We start from the raw sequence: 23,307 nt of genomic DNA on the forward strand, positions 1-23,307 counted from the left end.
TTAATTGCAAATTTCAAGAATGCAAGATACGGTTATACTTCCACCTAAAAAAAACGGTATTGAAAAAATTTTTCTTTAGGTAAGTTCCACGAGTTTTCGTATGTGCCCAAGCGTGTGTGGTTTAAATTTTCTATTCGTAACGATACCAAGTTATTGGATACTGTTAATGTAATTTATGGATAATATATAAAAAAGATAATATTCGATAAAAAGAATAAAATAATATTCATTCATTATCTTTTAGCTATCATATATTTCCATTCCTTCCCTTCCATTTCCTTTCCCTAAAATTTTTGCCTTTACATTTACTTTTCCGAATTCCACACACATATATTGTACGGTATTGTATAATGACATCATACACAAAACGATCATTGCACCAATGCTTTCTAAACTGATTTCCATCTATAAAAGAGTGTTATTATTATTATTATAATGTTAGAATAAAGCACCGTAGTTTCGATTATCAATGTTCTGTTGACTGCATTTAATCTCAATAAGTTAAATAATTGAATCCTCTCAAATAGTATTAGAGTTTTATCGTAAATTCCGTCGAATGACTTTCTAATCACCACCTTGGATGAGAGCTTTTATTGTATTATTGTTCGCTCTACTAAGATACAGTTGTGAAAACCTTTGTTTAAGATATAAAATATAATATTAATAATTTTATATCATTTATATGTTTAAACCTATAATCCATAATTTTCGATATAAATAAATGCTACTGAAATTTAAAAAAGTCATAATTAGTTTATTATTTTAAAAAAATTTATATTATCATGTAGTAGCTTAAAATAAAATAAATCTTTTAAATATTTTCTCCCATCATAAACTAACTATTAGTAAATATTTTTAAGTATTTTTTATATTATTATTATTGGATTAAATTAAAGTATGAAATCTACGGTTAAGTGTGGAATATTATCTTATAGAATAAAAGGTCATCTGAATTAGTGTTGTTAAATGGCTCGTTTTGAGCCTATTTTTAAAAATGGCCTCAATATTTCATCTAGAAATATATTATGCAAGCCTGAGTTTGTAGAAGGAACAAAGGTTTGGACATCTATTAGCGAAATCTCGAGGCTTAGGCAATATTTTTCTGGCTAAATTACTGAGTTAGCCGTTTCTAAAAATTTCCAAACGAGCCGTTTAACAACACTAACCAGAATATACCATTTTTTAAGACTATTATTATATATAGGGGAAATTTCATAACTCCGATTAAAAAAGTCCTATGTTTACACATCATGAGATAGGTATACTAAAGATGCTGGAATACATTTCCGGTAAGATCAGATCTTTAAATTTTAAAAGACACGCTCAAAAAATGATTCAAAATTGGAAATATAACACCCCTATACTATAACTATTTCCCCTAAGATAATGATGACTAAAAAATAATTATGTTTTTATGACAAATTCTTAAGAATCTATTTATACCCCTATCCACTCAACAGAAACAAATTTTATATTATCAAAGTGTAATCTTAGTATAGAAAAATCTTTTTAAAACGCCTAGGTGGACAAGAATTTAGGTCTTGGACAATTCATAATATTTGTTTTGAGCGTTTATTAAAAATTTACAAATAATTGATGTTCATCATATTATATAGATTACAATAAATTTATATATTTGGAGGCAGTGTTGTTAAACGGCTCTTTTTGAGCGGATTTTTAAAAACGGCTAGCTCAATACTTCATCCAATTACCCAAGTTTCTTCTTAATGATAGAAGGCACAAAGTTCAGACATATATTATCGAAGTCTTGAAGCTTAGCCAATATTATTCTGGCTAAAACATTGAGTTAGCCATTTTAAAAAATCGGCTCAAAACGAGCCGTTTTATAACACTATTTGAAAGAATTATAAAATCAAATTTCTCACTCTTATATATCTTTAGTCAAAAATATATCGAATAGATTAGGATAATGATCACGATGTTGCTCCCAACATAAATGTTTGTATTCTGTCGGTATAGCTAAAAATAAATAATATTTAATCTTTTTACAATGGTCAGTATTTCTTCATTATATATATTTTAAAAAAAAATATGAAGCAGTTAAATACAGGGGATGTCTAACCCCCGACGGGTTCAAGAATTTTCATTCTATTTAGTAAAAATTTTAATAAAAAAAACTTAATCGAATCCAAATTTCCTAAGAGAGGTCCGAACCCACCTCAGGTCCATATTCCACCTAAGTTCAATGAGTGGTCCTTTAATCGATCTTTGTTTGGTCTGTGGTCCTAAAATGCCCAGCCAAATAATTTTGAATTCCTGAACCCGGTTTTGGGTTCACACCCCTTGTTAAATATTAGTAAATGTATATAAAATGGCCATTTTTTGTTAGACCAATTACGTGGTCTCGTTCATTGATAGTATAAATTGAGATATTTGCCCTTTATTATGTTTATAGCCCAGCTTCTGACGCAGGCAGCATCTTCACGAACAGGCGAACGTTGCTAAAGTCGATATATATAGGAAACAATATGACATTCATTCATACCATTTTACCTCTATAAGCATATACAAAATTTTAAGCTATATCCATTTCAACAAAATTTTATTTCTTATCTGAACTAGAAAAAAAAATTCAACACAAGATTTTATTATGCACAGCACAAATTTACTCCTTATAACACTAATTTTTTAAAATCATTAAAATTTTTATTTCTTGTTTTTTCTTCTTCTTCTAAGTTTCTTACCAAATATCCACAAATGGGTTCCACAATAAATATTCCAAAGCATACAAATAGTAATTCACTATCAAGTAATCTTATATTACTTTTGACATATCCAAAACAACAATACAATCAATTTAATTTTTTCTCTTTTCAAATAGGCTTACATATCAATTACCGGTTCCATCATCAGCTTTCATCAATTAAATCTTAAAAAAGCGATGATGGGAAAAATGGACGTGAACCCACGCTCTTCATTACGAAGACTACGGAATATTACGTGAGTTAATTCAGCATTAAAAGAATTAGGCCATTATTAGATTACATGATAATATTTCAACATAATATAATATAATATTTTTTTTAGATTTAGAGGAAGATATTAGTTTCAGAAGTTGTAAAACACATCACCTAGAAAAGTTAACCGTAAATTACACTAAAATTCAGTTTTGTTAAACGGCTCGTTTTGAGCCCATTAACGGCTGATTCAATATTTTATCCAGAAATAAATTATGAAAGCCTTTTTGCTCATAGAAGAAACGTGTCTAGACATATATTATCGAAATCTCGAGGATTAGTCAGTATTTTTCTGGCTAAAATATTGACTACTAAAATTATTTTATCCCAATAAAATGTAATCATATGTTTACAACAATTTTTCTATAGATAATAAATGGAATTAAGCCTACTTTCTATGTAATAAAGTAATATGATTTAAAAATATAATAATAAAAAAATAATAATATAAAATTAATAATAATGGGCCATCTTGCGGATCGAATTTTATAGAGTTATGTATTTTTAATTTTATATAAAAAATTACACTAAAAGATTTCTATTTAAATGATTAAAGTAAATATACAATTACTAATCTAATAATTTAATTTTTTGTAACTTGTTTATATCAGTAGAAAAATTCTTAAGAAAATGAATCTAGATTCATTTAATATAATATGAAGTTTTTTAGAATAAATCAAAGTTACGAGTTTAATTTAATTTAATTTATTTTAAAATTTTAGCAATTATTTTAAAACTAAAAAATCATATAAAACAATTTTTATATTAGCATAATAATTTATATAAAAAAAATCAATCTTCACAATTTATAAAAAAAATCAATTTATATAATCATAAAAAAAACGATTTAAAGGTTAGTATTAATCGGTCATATCAACATTCCACCCTTTAAAAAATAATCTCCACCCAGATTTTTCTTGCATGTGAATCTTATCGTACAGTCAACGTTTCTTGATGCTTATATTGTCATCATTTGTATATTTCATTAACTTTTGCTATTGACATCAATCAACTGTAAACAACTTTCGCCGGTTTTCCTGACCCCCATGTGGAACAAAAATTTTCTTCTTGAAAGAACCACGAAGTGTTGCCCTTAATTTTGAAAGAAATCAAGTTTGGGTTCTATCAGTTGGAAGAAATGATTGATAGCTGTTTTATATAAGAAACCAATTTATAGTAATTTCCCTAATAGTTTTCCATGATAATTCGTAGTGATCTGCTTCGGGCCTAATTTGTCAAGCCCGGTCCGGCCCAACATTTTTTTATGGGCCGGGTACGAGCTAGGCCCAGATCTCTAATTATTCTTTAGAGAAAGATTTATGGGCAGAATGGGGTATGTTTTGGTCGGGAAATGTTTATATATTATTTGTTGAACCAATCACGTGGTCTCGTTCATTGATAGTAAAAACTGAGATGGTTGCTCGTTATTTTGTTCTTAGCCCAGCTTCTGACGCAGGCAGCGTCTACAAATTCTCTATTATATATTATTAGAATATTCATCATAATTTTTCTTTTATTTTATTATTATAAATTATTTTTTTATCCCCTTTAACCAAAAACAATTTAACTTTTATATCTTTTTTTAACAATAAAAAAATAAGCAATTATAAAATAAAATTGTTAATAAAAAAAATGTAATATGATATATAAAAAACGTTAATATTAAATTTTCACCGAAACGTATATCAAACAAAATCAGATTTTTTAACATAAACAAAAAAAATAAATTTTTAATTATTTATAATAAATATATTGTAATTTAAAATTAAATTATAAATCAAAGCAAATAATGAATATATTAACGTATAAATATATTAAAAAGCGACAAAAGGAATATGAATGAAAAATTTAAAAATAAACAATGAAGACAGTGGATAAAATAAATCGCGGAAAAAATGGTCTAAGATAGCTCTTTGGCTAGTAGACTCATTGAAGCTGATGTAATGGCTATCAGGATTGATTTGGCAAGCCTTTGTCGAAGAAGAAACCCCTCGCGATGTTCTTCCGAGTGCTTGCTTGTCCTAAATTAGCTAAGGCAAGTTTGCCAAAGCTGGTAAGTGTGGTTGAAATAATTGGAATGAAACAATGGTCATTAGTAATTTCTGTGTATTTCGAGGCTTTAAACTGTTCCTTTTGGTCAATGATGTTGAAGGCTTGGCTAGATGGGGCAAGGGGGTCAATACATGAAAAGTCCTATACCAATAATTGGCCTCTCCTCCAGGAAATTTAAGTGATGCCGTCAGGTTGTTTACTATCAGATCTAAAAAGAATCTGGGCTTCAAGTATGGATGGGATTTGTGCTGATTTTTAGGCATGTTGGATGATTGAATTACATTGCCTGTGTTTTATGAATCAACCATTGCAGAAGCGACATTGTAAACATGTCTTACATTCGTTAAACGGGCGAGTTGCAGGAACAGATGTGAGGGTGGGTGATTAAGCAATTTAGACGAATAATTCCTATGGCGTGGGTAAGTTAGTTGTTGGAAAGTTGAAGTTGTAGATTGACTAAAGAAATGCCTCGAGAAACTCATGTCCACTACTATTGAGCAGGGAAGAAAATAGGGTGCGGTCAGTTAATTGCTTGTTAGATAGGAGTTTCAACACAGCGAGCAACTATTGGAGCATCCCAGTCTTTCCGTCTAATAATTGAGGAGAGGGGGGTCGAGAATCAACATTATTTATGGCCTCAATTAAGGAAGGGTCTTCTTTAGAATGATGGGCGTTGGTTATTTGCTTTGACAGGAGAATACTAGATATGAAATAGGTTATTACTAGGTCATAATGAGATATAATGCCAAGTCCACCGGATTTGGTTGAGAGCGAAGCTTGGGCCTGAGGGGATTCGTTGAATCTTAGGTTTATAATATAGTAGGTTAGGTCTTTTATTCCGTTTTTGTATGTTTTTAGTGGTGAAGGATATTTAAAAATGAGTGTCGAGCTAGGTGCATAAAGAATCCTTGGTATAAAAAATAAAATTTTAATAAGAAAAAGGACTTGTGTGAAGGAAGAAGAGTAAAGATGTCTTCCAGTTTAAGGATGATGTCAAGAGTTGAGGGAAGGAAGGTACAATTTGTCTCATGTACTCCTACAGGAGAACCAAAATATGTTAATTCATCAAGAGCAGTGAATTTGAAATTAAGAGTGTTTGGAGCGTTTGAATTCAATTTGGATAAATTCAGATTTTCTCGGTTTAAGAGAGAGTCGGATTGTAGTGCCCATTTCGTGAATTAACTTAACTGCTTTGTCAATTTTACTGCGTGAACCGCTTAAGATTCCATTATCGATGCACCAAGCATGAAGCGGAGTGTATTGACTTAATTATGTCATTGATTCCAAGACGAAAAAGATGATCCTGGGATCTCCTTGTTGAATATCGGTTGAAATTATTTTTTTCCATGTTGAATTGTAAAATTCAAGAGAAAAGGAATTTGATGTAAGCAGAAAAATAGAAACAAATGGAATGTAAGAATGTGTTACGGAAAATTATAAATTTTTGTGTATATTTCTTTTTTTTAATTATTTAATGTCATCAATTTTATTATAATGTACATAAAGAAAATGGGTAAATAGCACCTTTGTTAAGAAAAAACATAAAAGAGTAAATCTAGAAATGGTTTATATATTAACACGAATTGAAACCTCAGTTTAGGTTAAACTCCTTATATATTGATAAATCAGTAACGCACGTTTGAAATATAATGAGAAATCTGTTAATTTTATTACAACTAATATTTCATGAAAAAATATATATGCCTTAAATGCATTCTAAGGGTTATGATTTTACAGTTACTTATTTTTTTAGCAATTCCGTCTATTTTATAATATAAGTTATATTTTAACATGTACATGTCAAACTGCATTTCGGAAAGTATATTAATATATATTATAAGTCATGAAATTTGAAATTGTACGATTCGATAAAATACCATGGGCGATAAACAATCTCAAAAGTCGATACAATTTAAAAGGGGCGATAAATAATAAAAGAAATGGTCAATTACTAAAAATACGATAATTGGATGAATTCTGATAATCGATAAATTTCATCTATAAAGGGAGAGATAGACACTGGGCTTATGAAGGGTGGGCGTGTTGCAGCTGTTGAAAATTGAAAAGTAAGTTATATTATATCTATCCCCAAAAACAATGCACAATATGAATAATAATATCCAAATGGATTGACATTTTCTTTGATATATTATTTTATTAAATTTCCATTATTAACAGCTGAAACAGTAATATACTTAAGAAATTATAATAAAGAAAAAAAATGATAATTTAAAATTTATTATAAAATGAGCCATCTTGCGGATTGAATTTTATAAAGTTATATATTTTTATATTTAAAAATGATTACCACTAAAGTGATTTAAAATCATCTATTAAATAGATTAAAGAAAACACAAATTATTAATATAATTAATTTAATTAATGAATATTATAACTTTGATGGAAGGCGCAACAAAAACAATTATTTTTTTATTTTATTATTTATTAATACATTAAAACTAACTAAAAATGTTTAACATTTTGTGATCTATACATACAAAAAATTTTATATTTGTAAATAAATTTTTGAACAACAAAGTTAAAAATAGATCAAATGTAACTATTTTTGTTTAAAGGTATATGCGTAAAGAAAATATGTATTTATCTACATTATAGTTAGTAAATGCTACTTCCTTAAAAGGCATTTATAAATGTAATATCATTACAGTTCTAAAAAACATGTCCTTAATTAGGGTTCCACAAGTACCATAACCTTTCTTTAGGTGTAACTAAGGGATTCACAAATACAAGATCATTACAGTTCTATATATGTCTATAATTAGGGTTCCACAAGTACCAAAACCTTTCTTTAGATGTAACTATCTATGTACTGACCATGATTCAAATGTAGTATGATCTAGAAAATACATATATTTATATAATTAATAATTCTTGTTTAGTCTTCCATTGTTGCACCGGATAAACCGCACCCAAAAATCAATCAGTTTATAAATATCTATAAATTTCAATAAAAAAAATAAAATAAAATAAAATCAAGAAATAAAAATAAGTACGTACCGATGACATGTCGTAGCGATGACATGACGTCACGATGACGTAGTGAGGACATCAATAATATAGATATATACAATTTTAATTTGCACTTTTTACATATTGAAATAATAAAGGTTATATAAAATTTTTGCGACAAGAAAATTTACGAAAAGCTCATTATAAAGTTTAAAGGTCATTAAATTATATTACAAAAAGTAAAAGAAAGAAAAATATAAAATTTTTTATATTCAAATTATTATCTAATTAACAGAATATATCGAATAATTTAATTTTTATAATCTATTATATATATATATCTTAAAAAATTGAAACTTCAATTAATAGAAAATATATTGAACTGATTTAGAATATATATCCTATTCTTTATGTGTTTTAAAAAAAAAAAATTATATCCATTAAATTTTTTAATTTTTATACCTAAAATAAAAGTTAGTCATATGGCTCCTAGTTTCTAAATAAATAAATAAATTGACGCCAATTTATTGATTATATTTTAAAACTTTTTCAAGGCCCGACCCGAATTTTTTTTTTAAAAAAAAGCCAACCCGATCCGAACATACTTTTGCAGATTTCTAGAAATTAGTATTAAATAAATTTATTTGCAATTTTGCCAAATAACTTTAACATCTTATTTCTTTTATTCAAATTAAATGTTTTAACGTTTTAAGTCAACTTTAAGATTAAAGTTTCAAAAATTTTGTTTAACTTTTTTTTCAATTTTTTCTACATTATTATTTTGTATATAATATATAATCGAAAAAAATCTTTTTCATTTATGAATATATCTTATTTTTAGTTGCCGAAAAATTATTTACTCTCGATATGATATTATAAAAATAACAAAAAAACGTGTGCGCATGCGCCTCTCGCCTACTTAAACTAAGCATTTGCAGCTTACCTTTGGCATTTATAGTTTACCTAATGTATTTGTAGTTTGAGTCACACCCCATAATATTTTATATCATTTACATAAAAAGTTAAGATTTTTTTAAATTTTCTTAAGTAACAACAGTGATATAAATATTTGTGACAATCACATTCGCAAAAATGTTGTGTAAATAAAATAAATAATTTTTAAATTTTTAAATCAAAAACTGAGTATAAATTTAAAAACCAGTTATCTATAATTTGCAAGCATATAGGCAAAAATACGAATCTAGTATGGTGTCTAAATTAATTTATATTAAGAGCCATGATCCCTTCTTATCTTTTCAAAGACTTTACTAGTAGTCTAAGGGAGGTGGGTGGGGGAAGGGTAAAAGAATCGAAGAAGGATCAGTGACGCCACCAATTTATTTCTCTATGAAAATTAAACTCTGTTCATCTCAATACTATAATATTTTATGCCATAGTTATTTAGTTGTATTTATAATTAAATTTATCTTTGAAATTAGATGATCAAATTCTTGGGGTTATAAAAAAAAAATCGTAAGAAATCTATTATTTGCTAAAAAGATTTAAAACTATAAAAAATTTTGTTTTACTCACTCAAAAATTAAATCATTATATCGTGGTCAACACTGCAGGCCTCTTAAATACATTTTTTTGGATAAATTGGTTCATCTCTATATGCCAGCTATCATATTTCAAAAATTCGTGTACAAATAACTAAAAAACTTTTTTTATTTTTATCGATTAGCAATAACCAACACATAAGGAAGGGAAAAACAATTCATCTTAAACCTGGTAACTGATCAAAATTGAATATTATTTTTTTAGGGGCAGTGTCTATATTGAGTCTCAGAAGATGTATTCCTGATATACAAATCTGGACTCTATGGAAGTAATTTTATATATAGAGCGTTGATATATGAGAACCCATTTTATAACGATATGAAGTAGTGATCTGAATAGGTCCTAATCAAGCCCGACCCCGGTCTGGAATAATTTTAAGAAAGGTTTAGCCAGCCCGGTCCGAACCTGAAATTTTTTTTTAAAAAATTTACCAACCCGGCCCGGCCCGAATTTATTTGAATAAATTAATTTTTATAATAACTCAAAATAAAGGACATATGTTATAAGTCGTTTAGCCCGACCAGGCTCGAATTTTTTAAAAAATATTAAGCCCGGTACGGTCCAAACCCTATTATTTTAAATAGAATTATGCCCAACTTTGCAGACTCTAATATGAAGTTTTATATGATTCTCTAAAAGAATTATAATGTTAATATTTGTTCTTTCTTCTAAAATCTTTTTATATTATATCTTAAAATGCGATTCATTAATGCAACTGTAAAAAATCTTGTACATTACCTTGTTTTTATTTGAGATCATATAATTATTTTTCAAATTTAATTTAATAGTTGAAGTTCTCCAGCTTCTATTTTTTTATATTAGCTTGAATCTAGGAAAATAATTTCCCGGAAAAAAAAAATTGCCAAATAAAATATTTAAAATTTTTTGAGAAAATCAAACAAAATAAAAATTCCTGTAAAATTTATCCTAATAATTTTTCCCAAATATAATTGGTCAACAAAATTATAAATAATAACTAATAATTAATATTAAAACCTAACCAATTTAAATTATTAATTAACTCTTAGTGTTGTTTAACTCCCTAATTTTAGTCAACTATAAAACAGTATAGCTACGTTTTTATTCAAAAATATTCAAATCAATCTTCATGTTGACACTCAACTAGAAGCTTAATTTTTTTAAGCTTTGACTAAGCCATAATAGAGATAGTCAAAGTTAGGTAATTTAACAACACTAAAACCTAGCCAATATAATGTATAATGTTATGGTCTTAATCCAGAACCTAGGTTTGGTGAAAATTAAACAAAACAAATATTTATAAAATAAACGAAATTGGATACCTAGTCTCCGAGATGTTAAGCAAAATATTATTATAAACTAAGGTAATGATAATGGCCATCCCAGATTTTTTTTATTTTAACCCGGATTTAAAAATTCATACCATATTTTGACCCCAATTTGCACTACTTTAAATTAAATTAAAAAAAAAATTTTTTTTACATTCATATTTCCCTCGAACATTTGAGGTTTTAAATGATAAAAAAAAAGTTAAAAAATTTTTACACAAATAATTAATCTTTCATATATATATCTTGAAATTTTTAGAAATATATTTAAAAAATTTAATCAAGTTGGAGGAAATAGGCTTTTCACAAAGTCTGTAAAAATAGTTAACCAATTTTTCAATTGGTATAATTTGGGTTTGACTAAACTGCAAATACCTATGTAAACTGCAAATGCCTAGGTTAAATAATATTCATTTAAACTCTATTAATAGAAGCGAGATTCATTTTCATATGATATAAATAACTTATGAAAAAATTAAATTGTAATATAATATTAATTTTAAATTTTGATGATATTAAATAAGCAAGTTGGCGTTATTATTGTCCATAATATACATTTTGAAATCATAAACGCCATCTTGCGGATTAAATAATATTGTAATTTAAAATGTAATTGTAATTATTTTTAATATGATAAGGAAATGCCACAACTAGTAGTTCATGGTTTATATATAATTTTTACGAGTTATTTATAATCTGTTAAAGTAGGCACGGAGTAAAGAAGACACAAATTATATAAAAATTTATGAAATTTATGAAATTTTTATTTATTTAAAGATTTCCTTTGAATCTAATAAATTTTACCTCTATATATACTTTTACAAAATTTAATATAAATTGTTAAATAAAAAATAATTTTTTTTATATTATAAAATAATATATATTATCAAATCAAAAACAGAGTTAGGACTACAAGTTCCCAAAAAACATGAATAATTGTATTTTAAAAATAGGTAATATTTTGTTTTGAAATAATAATATTCTTTAGGTTCTGATGTAAGGGCTCTTATTTTGCCGCCAATATTTTATAAAAATTTTAAAGTTCAACTTGACATATGTCCAACGTTTTGTAAAATAAAATTTTTTTCTCGGCTATGTCAATCAGATTAAAATTAAAATTTTTTTGGAAATGAAGATACGCATGTGTAGTCCTAATTAAGGATTTCCCTAATGACCAAGACACAGAAGTTAAACCATTTATGATCTAATGATAAATTAGCAGACTCCAGGATTTTTTGTATTCTAGCCCTTGTAAGAGAACGGCTAATAGCTGAATTAATTTCTGAATGTCTGCTTTTACTATATATACAATAAAGACAATGTCTCACTTTAATGTGGTTTATATGTTACAGCCAATTCGATGACCTATGGTAACTCTTAATTATTCATCTGATAATAGGTTACCACTTGGTAATGCTTCTAACCATTCATAACCACTAGTATAGACAGCATTTTGTAATAGTTGAATATACTCCAATATTTAAAAAAAATTAATTAAAGGTTAAAAAATTGATTGATGTGTTAAGATTGTGGGTAAAACAGCTTCAAGTGGAGCTAAAGGTACCCAAGCTGTCAAGACCTAATAATTTAAAATGTTATCTTTAAAAGTGATAAAAGAAGATATATTTAGTTTGTTCATCAAACGCGATGCTAAAAATGATGAAAGAGATATAAGATTTAATGGAAGTAAATCAAGTTTACAATATTGTCTACCGTTATTAAAAATTGCCCAAGATGATATGGGCAAAAGATTTTGAGGAAATATTTTCTTATGAATATAATTGAGACTTTTTTTGGTATTTCAGAACTTATGGATTAAGGGTTCAACACAAATTTTGTCACACATATTAAAGTATATTATTTATTTGTGGTTGAAAGGTTTTAAATTCTCTTTCATAAATTAATTCCAACTCCCATTAAAAATACTAATCTCCCTTCCTTATCTATACTAAGAATGGGATAATATTATTAAAAAATAATATTAAAATTACTGATTATTATAATTACGAATACCACATCAATAAATATTTTATTAATTATTGTAAATAATTCTTATTATATGCATACTTTAATGCTCTTCACAAATAAATAGTAAACAGTATTTTTAAAAGAATTAAATATACTTCTAAATGCCTTTTGAAGGTTTAAACTACTAATCTTTGAAGAGAAGTTTGTTCTTACATAGAGAGCATATTGCACTGATCATTGTATAGTTACTTCATCCGTTTGACATAAGGTAAAAGGGATAGGTTCTAAATCGCTAAAACAAAATCGCTAAAAATTGGGAACCTGGCTTATATCTCCTAGAAAATTTTTAAAGTAAATTTGAAATTAATATTAATAGATACTAGGGGACTAAACACATGTATTTAAATTGAAAATTTAAAAAAAATCGCTAAAATGGAAGAAATATCATCCAAATTCCCAATTAAATACAAGTGTTTAGTCCCCTAGTATCTATTAATATTAATTTCAAATTTACTTTAAAAAATTTCTAGGAGATATAAGCCATGTTCCCAATTTTTAGCGATTTTTGTTTTAGCGATTTTTGTTTTAGCGATATAGAAGGGAAACCAAGTAAAATACTTACGTAAATTATGAAATGGTAAAATATTCTTATTCTCACTTATATCTGCTGTCATATTAATAATAAATGTATCTACCAAATCTATAATGGAAGGACATTATCGAAACCTAGAAATTAATCATATATATATAATATTATTAAATATAACACTTGTAGGTTCTAAATATCGCTCTAGATTTTTAAAAAATAGTTGAAATATAAAATATGGTGGGATAAGTTGAAAAAATATGATGTGTAGATAGATATTTTTTTAAAAAAATAATATTTTAATTAAATTTTCAAAATTTTAATTTTATTTATTGCATTTTAAAGTAAAAAAAAATTAATTTTTAAAAGGATCGAGATCGAATATTAAGTAAAAATGATCTCTATCACGATCCTCAATTTAAATCAGGATCACCATAAAACCGGGAAAATACAAATTTAGGATCAAATCCAGGATCGGAGATCTTTTAACGACTCTCACTTCTTATCATGATTCAGCGCCTAACTTCAATTATTTTTGTTATTTAGTCTTCGTATTCTTATCGAACATTTCCCCTACATTTTCAAAAATTAGCTGAAGTGATAAACAGATGATCTCTTTAATAATCAACATAATGCGATAGAATAGTCGTCTCTTGAAAATTTGTAGATCTTTTCATACTCATATGGCTTACATGTTTATCATATTCATATATACGGTAGATATAATATTGTCTATATTGAGCCTAAGAAGCCTGATATTCAACTCAAAAACCTGGACTATGGAAGTAATTTTATATATAGTGCGATAATATATGAAGTCTTAAAAATTTATGATTCTCTTAAAGTATATAACTATCATTATTTTATTTTTATTTTAAAGTATTTTTATATTTATATCTTGAATGGGATACATTGATGCAACTTATAACATTACTTTGTTTTTTATTGAGATTATACATATTTATTTTTTTCAATTTTATTTATATATTAACAGTTTATGTGCTTCAGCTTCTATTTTGCATTGGCTTGAATCTAGGATAATTCTTTGGAAAATAATTCTCAGGGAAAAAATTATTCTAAATAAATTATATTAAATTTTTGTTAAAAAAAAATTATTGTAAAATTTATCCTATTAAAAATTTCCCAAAATAAAATTGTTAAACAAAATTATGAATAATAATAACTAGTGAATACAACCAAATTTTTAAATTATTATTAATTAATCCTAGCCAATATAATTTATAATGTTATGGTCTTATCCAGAACCCAGGTTTGGTGGAAATCAAACAAAACAATATTTAAAAAAGTAAACGAAATTGGATACTTCTGTCATATTTAGCAAAATATTATTGTAAACTATGATAATGATAATGACCATCCTAGATTATTTTTATTTTGACCCTGTTTAATAAATTGTTACCAATTCTTGACACCTATTTGCACTACTATAAAAATTAAATCATAATAATTTTTTTTAAATTCAAATTCCCTCGAAGATTTGAGATCGAAAGTTAAAAATAAATCTAGTTTCAAAAATATTTAATTTTTACACAAATAATTAATCATTCATTTCCATTTGAAGTTTTTAGAAATATATTTAAAAATTTAAATCAGTTGGAGGAGGGGATAATAGGCTTTTCACAATTGCCTTCAAAAATTAGTTGGCAAATTTTTCGATTGGTATTATTTGGATTATACTATACTGCAAATGCCTAGGTAAACTGATAATGCTAAGGTAAACTGCAAATGCTTAAGTAAATAATTCATTTATACTCTTTTAATTGAAGTGAGATTCATTTTCTTATGATATAACAAGTAATCTTTCTTTCTTTCTTTCTTTAAAAATTAAATCGTTAGATAATATGATATTCTAATTCTAGTTTGTAAAAAATGTTATATAAACGTTAAGAAAGAGATAAAACAGATAAAAAAATAATAGTATCACTTTTCTTCAACATAATATTAACTTATTTCAAAAGTGGCCCATCCAGAATTGTTAATTTTTTTTCACTTTTGATGTCGGGCCAAAATTTTTAAATCTTTAATTTTAGCCAGGGTTTTTTTAAAAATTTTACTATTTTCTATCTTGTTCCGGGCAAGCGTATGCAAGTCGTTTCTATAAACATGCTTTTTTTTGGAAGAAACCCATAAACAATGCCACCGTGAACCACGCAGATAATTCATCTTCTTATATAGTAAATTGAGTAGGTCAAATCTTGACGAAAGGTTCTAAATCGCCAAAATTGCTATTAATTGGGAATCTCGTTAGCATCTCCTAGAAAACTTTTTATAAAAATCTGAAATTAATTTTATCAAAACAAACTTATAACTTCATACAAATAAATTTTACTATATGCAACATATTATTTCGTTTCTTATGAAAAATAAATTATATTATTGAAGTATATAATAATTTTAATTTAAAGAAAATGAAATAAACTCCACACATATTTTAGCATAAATAATATACCAACAATTTTTTTAGTGTTTGTTAAACGGATATTTGAGCCTATTTTTAAAATCGCCCAACTCAATATTTTAACCAGAAAAATATTGTTTGTCTCGTTCGTTAATAGATGTTCAAACCTTTGTGCCACACATGAGAAAAATAAAAAGGCTTGCAATCATATTTTTCCTAATAAAACATGAGTCAGCCGTTATTGAATAGCTGCATGAACCGTTTAAAAACTACTATTTTTATGAACTCGCTAGCTAATATATATTTATATTCTAACAATTTTTAGGCATAACTATAATAGCAGCTCAAATATTATGCCCTATGAATTATTATGGCAACGAGTTCTTGCTCTCTGTGAAACAGAGTTATCACTAATTACATTCAAATTAATAGAAAAGTATTAGCATTAACATATTATTTTAGCAAAAATCATTATAAATGAAAAATTATCAAAATATTCCCATATTTATTAATATCTGACGCTCATTTGTTCATACTAGAATCATTATAAGAAAAAAATGTTAAAATAATCAGGGTTGTGCATTTGACCGGTCAAATACAATTCGGTCAATTGACCGATATTTGACCGGTCAAATATGGTCAAATACGGTCAAATATGGTCAAATTCAAATAAATGTTTTTTACACCAATATTAACTTTATTTTGCATTTATATAATATTATAATAAATCTATGTATAATAATAAATATCATAATATTTTTTTAATTCATTCTATAGTCAATGTTTCACCCTCCGTGGCAGAATCTTGTTCCGATTCATATTCAATATCATTATCAATCTTAAATTATGATACACTCTTACTAATTTTCCTGCTGTAGAAGCCTTTAATCTATTTCTGTTTTTCGTGTGAATATTGCCCCAAACCGACCAATTTCTTTCAGAAGAAGAAGTCGAACTTGGAAATGTTAGTAAAATATTAGCGACTTCTCTTAATGGGCAAGGTGGGTAAAATGTATTCCACCAACTTGAGGCAGAAATTTGATTGTTTCTTATGGAAGTTACAACTTTCCTCATATTATGGCTATTAAATATACCGCTTTTGCTTCTGAAATTTACTATATTACTCAAAATATTTTGATTATCACCACCTTGTAAAATACCCAATTCTTGTATTATATTACATGCTTCATCAAATTCAGTATTAGTAAGATGCTCCCCTTGATATTGGGGGTCCAATAAATAAGCAGCATTGTGAGCACATGTATTTATATCAGTTTTTCTCTTTTCAAACATAACCTTAATTTTTTTTTCTTGAGATGGAGAAAATATAGAATCATGGCATGATTGTATTATGTGTTTTTCCAAATTAAGCATCTCGTTTTTTACTTGGGCCAAAGTACATTTATCCCCTTGCACTTTCAACAATGAGGTAGCTAAAGGTTGGAGTATAGCTAAAAATTTTAAATTTTTCGTCCAAAATTCTTCGTTTAATATATTATTGGTAATTTCTATGGGACAATTATCACAAACAGCTTCTTCAACAACTGATGCTTTTAGAGCTTTCTTGCATATTTGAATTTGCTCCATACATTTTATTGACGATGCCCATCTTGTTTGGCTAATTGTACTTAATGTAGATGGTATGCCATGAAGATTCTTATTACGGGAAAATACTGCAGCTGGTATGTGTTTATTCTTGAAAAATTTAACAATTTTTTTAATTATTGAAATATGGTCACTGAAGGCGTCCAATCGTTCAAAATCGTGAAAGAATAACTGTATGCGCTGCACAACCATAATATTGTATATGATTATAAATAGATTCAGATTTTAGAATTCTCCAGGCTGCTTTCATGTTAGCGGCATTATCAGTAACTAAAGAATATACTTTTACCGGATTCAATTCATGAATTACATTTTTAAATTCCTGGGCAATATAATCTGCCGTATGGCGATTTTCCTCAGTATTTAGAAATTTGTAGAACACTGGAACAGGCGTCATCACCATAAAATTAATAATACTCTCGTTTCTAATGTTGCTCCAGCCATCTGATACAATTGATAAGTAAGGAGCTTTATCTATTATATCTGCAACTCTCACCTCCATATCACCTGACGCTTTGTCTAGAAGATATCCAGCCAGCTGCCTTCTCCTGGGTAATGTGTAAATAGGACGTATTTTTTTAAAAAATTCTTGGATATAGGGATTTTCAGTGATGTGGAAAGGTAAATTGCTCGCATATACAGCCTTTGCAAACAATTGATCCAGCTCATTTTTTTCTTTGGGATTAATTCTATCTATGAAACCGGTTATACAAGATTGAGATTTATATTTAATCGCCTTGCTTGTAGATTGATTAGAAATAAGGGAATCAAATTCTCCTGAGCCACAAGACAAAATATTGTTCATTTGATAATCATTCTCACTAATTTCACCCAATTCTTCATTAGAGTTAGACTTAGAAGTATTACAAATTACATTTGTGATATTTTTTGTAGAGGTTGATATTTTGGAATTTGAATAAAATTTTTCCTTAATTATAACAGGGCACATAGTACAGCTGCTTAATAAATGTTTGACCATTCTATCAACGTGGGTGATATAGGACATCTTGCAAAACTTGCAAACCGCTTTAACTGATTTACCATCGCGTACTTCTTGAAAATGTTTCCAAACATGATGCTTTGGTTTGACCATAATCCCTAATATATTAAAATTTAACAAAAAATGATTTTGATTATTGTAAAGTTAATCAATCTTAATTATTTTATAATTATCGACCAATTATTCCAATAATTTCTTAATATTATAAATATAATATAATAAACTTTTTACCATTGAATAATATTCCGTAAATCTGACCAGAACAATTAAAATGAAAATTAATTTTAAAAACCAAATATAGCAAGTGTAAGTAAAACAAATGAGAATTAATATAATTTATACTCGGCTAAATATTAAATAAAATTTAAATTTATTAAAAAATAAGAATGAAAAAATTATATTACGATTATAATAAATCGGGTATTTTTATTTTTTTTAAGAAAAATGAATTGAAAAAAATAAAGAAGGCGAGAAACGGCAATGATTAGGCAAAAAAATAACTAAAAATATTACTATATTTAGAAAAATTACATATTTATATTTTAATAAAAAAATAATAAGATTGATAAACATGCTTTTAATGCATACTAGTTAATTATATCAAAATATTTATTCGCCATTAATATTTTAGCGTATTTGACCGTATTTGACCAGTCAAATACTCCTCCGGTCAATTGACCAGTCAATTGACCGAATTTGACCGGTCAATTGACCTACATGCCAACCCTGAAAATAATAGCATCTTATTTTATAATTTTTGTTAAAAAAAAATAAAATAAAAGCATTATAATTAAAAAATATAAATTATATATTGGATAGAAATTTACTCTTTTTAAGTAATTTCTAATAATGGATAAAAGAGTTCATCTTTTGTTTTTATCTATACTTCTTAAGGATTTAATAATATAGTGTATTTAATAATATAGTGTATTTAATAATATAGTGTATTTAATAATATAGTGTATTTAATAATATAGTGTATTTAATAATATAGTGTATTTAATAATATAGTGTATTTAATAATATAGTGTATAAAGGTTTGTCGTTAATTTAAATATAACCTTTAAATTTTATCGTATAGTTATATGATTTAAAACAATACCTTTTTATAATAGCATTATTGGGAAAAACAGCTATGGTTGGAATCCCAGATTTCATATCCGACGATGCTTGCCAAGTTCTAAAAAGATTTCTTGCCAAAGTTTGATATAATGAATATAAAAATTATGCATAATTACATTTCAAAGATGATACATTTGAATATAATATAAATATATTATATCCATCATAGAAAATGGAAAAGAGACTGGGATCCGATCCCAGTGTCACTATTCCATCCATTGCCTCCCTGCGCTTCTTTAGTTCCATCGATTGGAAACGGGTAACATATATATCTCTAAACTTTTGTAAATAGAATTTTTTTTATAGTTACTTTTTTGTAGAGGATTTTTAAAAAAATAATATTTAATTTTGCATTATAATCTCGAAGCCAGAAGAGTCAAACCTATATACAAATCAAACTAACTCACGACCGTGAAGGAGTTACTTCCACCCTAAGATAGGCATACCATAGTTAGACCATTTACTAGGAAACTCGAGTAAATCTATATTGAGAAGAATTTCAGTATTGAAGATTTAAAAAATTGTTTTTTAAATACTCCAGAAATGTGTGATGCAAAAATAAAAGTAATTGTAAAAAAATTCTATTTAAAAAGTTTAGAGATATTTATGTTACCAGTTTTCAATCGATGCAACTAATGAAGCGCATGGAGGCAATGGATGTAATAGTGGTGCTAAGATTGGCTCCCAATCTGTTCTCCATTTTCTATAATGTATATAATATATTCATATTTAAAAATGCATCATCTTTGGAATAGATATTATGCATAATTATTATATTCATTATATCAAACTATGCCTAGGAAGCTCTTTAAAACATAACAAGCATCGATGATATATAATCTAGTATACGAACCACAGCCTTTTTCCCTAATAATGCTATTATAAAAAAAGTATTGTTTTAAATTATATAACATTTAATAATGATAAATTCTATAAAATTTATAAGGTTATATTTGAATTAACGTCAAAAACAGGGCTGCCAGGTCTCTCTTTAACAGTGGGAGACTCTATTTTTTAAACAATACACAGAGATCTTCCTTAGACAAAACTCCTGCAATTAAAAACCCGCGATTATTAAATTCCTTTTTCAAAATAAAATATTTGACCTAATTTCTAAAATTTGAAAATCTGACTTGGTCAAACTGATCACAATTATTTAAAAGCTCTTGCATTGATTTTTAGCATCAACATTATAAGATTTTGAAATGATCTAAGATATTTTTTCAAAAATATATTAATGACTTTTTTTCATTTTTTTTGAACTCGGCTAAAAAAATTTTAAGTAGACATTTATGAAGAGCTGATCGAGTTGATGAAATTTTTTAAAATGGGATCCATTTCTTTAAATTAATATTAATTTATAAATTCAGTCTTAATATCTCTTTTGTAACATATTTTGAAATATATGTCTTCTACTATTTAGTAGACTAGTAAAAGGTTTGTTCCGATTATTTTTAAAAAATTAATTGAAAAAATATTTTTAGCAAAATACAAACTTATCCTTTCCAAGGATGTCTTTTAAGCTTCAAATCGAAAGGTTTTTTACCATTTAACATTTTATACATAGTTATAACGAAAGCCCATATATCTGCTCCAAAATCTTTCATGTTTTATTTATTTATTCATTTATAGCTCTTTTTGTAAAATTTTGAATATTGGTTAAACACCCTCCCCCTTAATTTTCTATGATATATTGTGTTAAATTTGAATTTATTATTGTTATGAAAATTAAAATTTACTAGTCACAAATCTTTCATAATCTTTTTTATAGCCACATAGAAAATAGAGAAGCAAAATAATATTCAAACAAATAATTTTGAATATATACCACCACTCTTCCTAACTTTAAGAATTGGTGGGTAATAATCTATCCATGACTCCCATTGTTAAAACTACTTTGTCCATTGACGTACGCAGCGGGGGGGGGCAGGGAGACAAATCTCCCCAAAGCCAACAGATGCCGTAAATTTCAAAAATATTATTGTTTATATTAATTTGTTATGTTAATATTTATTCCTATCTCATATATATATTTAAAATATTATTGTTTATATTAATTTGTATTTGTTAATATTTATTCCTATCTCATATATATATTTAATTACATTTATTTATCACATTCATCCACTAAGTTATTTTATCAATTAATTTCGATTTGAAGTTTTCCTTGACGCAGTATACCGATTATTTTCAAATTTTAGTGGCGTATTATTTATCTAAATTTCTAGTCAAATAAAAATTATTTCTGAAATTGTCCAACAGGGAGAAAGAAATTGCAACTTTGTCTAACGAGATAGAGTATCCGCTATCAAGCAGTAACAGCTTTTATGGAGTTAGAAGAGCCGATTATCAATGCTATTACTGAAATATCACAATGGCTTAAAAGAAATATCCTCAGAAGCAATAAAATTATTGGATTCAAGGCTTATTCCAAATTTTATTTCTCATTAGAATGTATTATTTAATTATACAACTATTTTAAGTATTACTTTTCAAAAACATGACATTGACTTGATTAAGAAGATGAGAATAGCGGATAGCAATTTATCAGAACTCAAGGAAATAGTTGATGAAGAATTTCATATTTCATATTTTATTGTTGAGTCAAAAACAGAGCTGTACGTGTTTAATATTTGTCTCCCTCGATTTGTAGCAAAGCTCATCGTTAAAACATTAATATAGGATCATTTGAAGAGTATATCTTAAATATAGATACATTTATAACCCAAATAAATAAATTTTTAATTCATCATGCAGCACTTACTAATCTGTAAATATTACTTCCACAAAAGCCTTCCCAACCCTTTTCAGATGGTGATAGAAAAAAAAATTTGTTAGATTTTTATTATGAAGATGTTAAAGTATCTTATGATGCCTTACTAGCTGCATAACTATGTTTAAAATAAACTATGGTTGATATAGTCCCAAAAAATTCTATGGATGCTCTGCATTATTTCAAACACATTTTAGATTAAATTCCCAATGTATTAAAAGGGTTTATTTTTCAGGCCCGGCCCGGCTTTTTTTTAAATAAAATTTTCAGGCCTGGCCCGGATTTTTTAAAAATAAATTATATTTATTTTTGATTTTTATAGTTAATAACGATTTCAAATATAGGCTGTTTTAAAAAATATGGATTGGGTGTTTTTTTAAATACCAAGAAGTACAACATCTGAAAGTAGATGAGGTTTGGATCTTTTGAATATTCATAGGCATTTAATCAAGGATAAGATAATTGAAAAATTAGCTCAATCCCAACGAGGATTGGATTTTACATTGTAAATATATAACATACAATGCATTTATTCCCAAGAAACTTATTGTGTAAAGGCTCAAAAAATTCAAATTTCTATTTTGGGTCATTTAAGTGATTCTTTACATATAATTTTTTTATAATTCACATAAATTTAAAATTGTGTAATAAATAGTTATTAGTCCTAATAAATTTATGTTTGATATTTTTAAAAAACAATAATATTTCTTAAAAAATTTTAATATCCCCCCACCCAGACTAAATTCCTGCGTACGGGCCTGACTTTGACCATAAATGAATATTTCTATCGATGAGGAGGTTAAGGCGACTATTGCTCAAGACATATCTACCTTATAAATGTAATGGGTGTGGAAGCACGACCGTATTGAGGAGCAATTAACAGTGTTATTAAGAATAAATTTATACACCCAACTACTATGTTAAATATGCAACATTATTTGTAAAGAAAAAAAAATCCTTAAGATAT

The sequence above is a fragment of the Gordionus sp. m RMFG-2023 genome, chromosome 3 (genome assembly GCF_954871325.1).
Source record: "Gordionus sp. m RMFG-2023 chromosome 3, tfGorSpeb1-WG-v2, whole genome shotgun sequence".
Taxonomy (NCBI): domain Eukaryota; kingdom Metazoa; phylum Nematomorpha; class Gordioida; order Chordodea; family Parachordodidae; genus Gordionus; species Gordionus sp. m RMFG-2023.